The following is a 4,345-nucleotide window of genomic DNA, read 5'->3' as shown; positions in this document are numbered from 1 at the left end:
TAAAGATCAACTTTATTTTCTTTATTTTAGTTTTTATTTTAGTTTTGTACATCAATGAGTAGTAATCATATTACAACGATATTTTTATGCGATTACCAAAAGTAGCATTATCATATCACACAAAGATGAGACTACCTTTTAAATTTTGTATTTTAAAGAACCTAAAATCTGCACAGAGACGTATCACACAAAGATGAGACTACCTTTTAAATTTTTTGTACATTAATAAGTAGTAATCATATTACAACGATATTTTTATGTGATTACCAAAAGTAGCATTATCATATCACACAAAGATGAGACTACCTTTTAAATTTTGTATTTTAAAGAACCTAAAATCTGCACAGAGACTGTTGGCATTATGATTCAAGTGTTGTCCTTGATGGCAACTCACTCAGAGGTTGGTACAGGTGCTCAGAGACTGGTACAGGTGATGACAACTTAACTAGTGGACAGATCTCAGTACAGCAGGACAAGAAAGAAATATACGCAGGTTCAGCAAGGAGAATCAGCGTGTACACGCAGGTTGGCTTCAGTAAAAGCGCGTACATATGAAAACGTACCTTTGGTCAGTGGCAGTTAGTCCTTGGAAGTTGTGCCTATGGTTTTGGACCATGGCGTCTCGACGGACGTGTTGATCCCTAGTTTTGAGGTTGATGGTATTGTGTTACTATGGTTTTGGCTCTTGGTATTGAGCAAGGCCTAAGGCTATATAAGGAGAAGATCACTAGGCCAAAGCATGGAAGTGTGAGTGATGAAGATCTGAGAAAGTGTGTGATCCAAGTGCTGGTTATGGGTTGGTGATCTGAACCAAGGTTTCACCCATGTGGAGGATGATGAATGATGGAACGAGATCTCAAGGCTTGGAATGATTATCTTCATATGGTTTGACTCTGGATAGACTAGATCTACTGACGCATGTTTATTATTATGATCTGGGTATGTTTTGATGTCTGATATAGCTGCAGAGTTTTAAGGATGAATTTATAGATCTGTACGCGAGTTGGTTTTTGTAAAAGAGCGTATACACGCAGGTTGGGGTCATCCAAGTAGCGTATACAATGTGAAGTATGATATTTGAATATGGAGCTGGATCTGGTTGTTGCTATGATTGTCTGGTTATTGTTGACAGGGTTACAGTGATTCAGAATTGGGTGTTTCAGTGATTGATGATGCAGGTTGTACTACAATGATGATTGTCTTATGGATCCAGTATGAAAATGTATGAAACGTGGTCCCGGGTAGATCGTAGGCCGGCACCTACGTACTGGTAAACATATCAGCCAGTACAAGAGCCAGGGGGTTGTAGCTCCCTTCCACTAGCAGCTGGAAAACGAGTAAAGAAGCATTCTGTAGGTAGGCACCTACGTACTAGTAAATGGATCGGCTAGTACAAGAGCTAAGAGGGTTGTAGCCCTCTGCAGGTTGTAGCCTGCGTGCTGGTAAAGGACTGCACCAGTACATTGTAAAAGAAATTCTCATTAAAGAAGAAAGAGACAAATTGCAGCAGGTGGTTTTCACCCACATTGGGTTTCCACCTTATATCATGGTGTTCATGTGTGTGGCATTTGTGTGATGATCTGTTCTGTTATACTGCACCTGTTTACTGTTAATATGCTTAATAATGTTCTGATGCATTTACTGAAGATAAGATTAACTGAATCATAAGATCTCTGGATATACGCTAGTTGCATTAGACACAGTCGCGTGTACACGCGGGTTCACTTAACTTAAGTCGCGTATATGTTTCTGAGTATGAAATTGAAAAGTTTTATCTGATCTGATAATACTGATTCACCCCCCCTCTCAGTATTATTTCCAACAATTGGTATCGGAGCCGGTCCTTCAGAGAAGCTTGATCGCTTGAAGGAGATTCGTAGAACAATGGGGAAGAAAGCACGTCAGAAGAAGAAGACAGCTCAAAAGAACAATGACAACCTGTCGTTGTGTGGAAGCAAGTATTCAGATCCTGAAGCACCTCAGATTGAAGATGGACAAGCAAATGAAGCGTCAGATCAAATCATAGATCAACAAGATCTACCTAGCAAAAGGGAGAATGCCCTCAAAGAAGAAATCATCAGATTAGAAGAACAGTTGGAATGTGCCTCCAGAGTTCGAGAAATGCTGCTAGCACTGAATAAAGAGCAAGAAAACGAGATCCTCAAACTAAAGCATCAGTTGGATGAAGGAAGGAAAGTTGAAGAGACCTTGAAGAAGCAATGTCTTGAAAAAGAAGAACAACATCAAGTTGAGGTAAATATCTTGAAAAGCAAATTAGAAGAAAAGGATAAGCTTTTACGATTTCAAGATAGCTCTAAAGTCTTGGATGATATTCTTAGTAGTCAAAGATCTCCTGCTATCAAGACTGGTCTTGGTTTTCATGAATATGTTGAAGGTGAATCTAGTTCACAAGGTGAGGCAAGAAACTCTAATGAGAAATCTGAAATGCCTAAAAAGGAACAACCAAGGAAAGAAATTCCTCAAGGAAGATTCTCTACTCCTAACTATGGACGTGATAGACGATTATTTCCTCCACTGAATAATGTTGAATGTTTTGTATGTCATAATCTTGGACATGTTGCAGCCATATGTAGAAGAAGAAGGTTTCAAGACCATCATGCAGAAAGATCATCACATTCAAGATACTTTAATGGATATTGCTTTTCTTGCAATATGTTTGGCCACAAAGCTGCTGATTGCTACAAGAGGAATATGAAACATGTAAGATGCTATGCATATAACAAGTTTGGACATAAAGCAAGAGATTGCAGGAACAAAGCTCATGATAAGAAGAAATCATCAACATGCGTAAAGATATGGAAGAAGAAGGAAGTTCAGTCAGAAAGATGTGGCACAGCACAGGGTACTCAGCACAGCACAGACATAACAGACTCAGGGGGAGCTGAAGGTATAGAACTTCAGTGTTCTGATTCTCATACGCAAGTTTCATGAAGACAAGTCGCGTATATACGCGAGTTACAGGCTGCAAAGTCGCGTATATGGAGAAAGGGCAACAGAACAGACCCAGGTTCAGTCATGGTTGGCTCAGGCTCAGGGGGAGCAGAACAGACTCAGGAAATGGTTCAGACATGGTTGGCTTACACTCAGGGGGAGAATATTCTTCGAATAATGCATTGTTGGCATTATGGTTAGAAGGTGTTGATAAAGTCTATGAAGCTAAATGATACATCTTACTGTTTAGGAATGGTATTGCAGGGTGATGCTTATGGTACAGATCATGATGCTGTTGGTGGCTTTCATAAGTCTTGGTCTAGATATTTCATCACTATGTCATGTATCTCTTTTATGATGTCAAGGTCATGTAACGGCCTATGTTGGTTTCCCCACTATGCCTGGGATGAATGATGAAATGTTCATGTATTATCATGTATCTTCACATGGTTAGGTGGATGAGTCAATATTGGTATATCCCCACTAGGTTGGGTGATGAATGTATGTTGAGTCTTTTGGTGATAGGAAGGTCTTCTATGATGTATAAGTCTTTGTTCTTCTTGAAGAACATCTTTTGCAGATCTTGCCTACAGTCAAGGGGAGCATGAACAACACAATTCAGCAAGAGCAGGATGGATAGATTGGTACACTTTGGCATACACAAAGGGGGAGCACATTTGGAGATTTCAGCATGTACTCAGGGGGAGTATGGACAGCAGAAGGTATACCAAGGAAGAGAATATCTTGGTCCACCCTTTACCCTTGATGTCAAAGGGGGAGAGTGACTTGGTGTGGTGGTTGCCATCAAGTCCAAAGGGGGAGATTGTTGGCATTATGATTCAAGTGTTGTCCTTGATGGCAACTCACTTAGAGGTTGGTACAGGTGCTCAGAGACTGGTACAGGTGATGACAACTTAACTAGTGGACAGATCTCAGTACAGCAGGACAAGAAAGAAATATACGCAGGTTCAGCAAGGAGAATCAGCGTGTACACGCAGGTTGGCTTCAGTAAAAGCGCGTACATATGAAAACGTACCTTTGGTCAGTGGCAGTTAGTCCTTGGAAGTTGTGCCTATGGTTTTGGACCATGGCGTCTCGACGGACGTGTTGATCCCTAGTTTTGAGGTTGATGGTATTGTGTTACTATGGTTTTGGCTCTTGGTATTGAGCAAGGCCTAAGGCTATATAAGGAGAAGATCACTAGGCCAAAGCATGGAAGTGTGAGTGATGAAGATCTGAGAAAGTGTGTGATCCAAGTGCTGGTTATGGGTTGGTGATCTGAACCAAGGTTTCACCCATGTGGAGGATGATGAATGATGGAACGAGATCTCAAGGCTTGGAATGATTATCTTCATATGGTTTGACTCTGGATAGACTAGATCTACTGACGCAT

The sequence above is a fragment of the Pinus tabuliformis genome, chromosome 2_2 (genome assembly GCF_031772625.1).
Source record: "Pinus tabuliformis cultivar Carrire ecotype Pingquan chromosome 2_2, CPIR1, whole genome shotgun sequence".
NCBI classification, from domain to species: Eukaryota; Viridiplantae; Streptophyta; class Pinopsida; order Pinales; family Pinaceae; genus Pinus; species Pinus tabuliformis.
The sequence above is the reverse complement of the archived record's forward strand: the minus strand, read 5'-3'. Positions refer to the sequence as shown.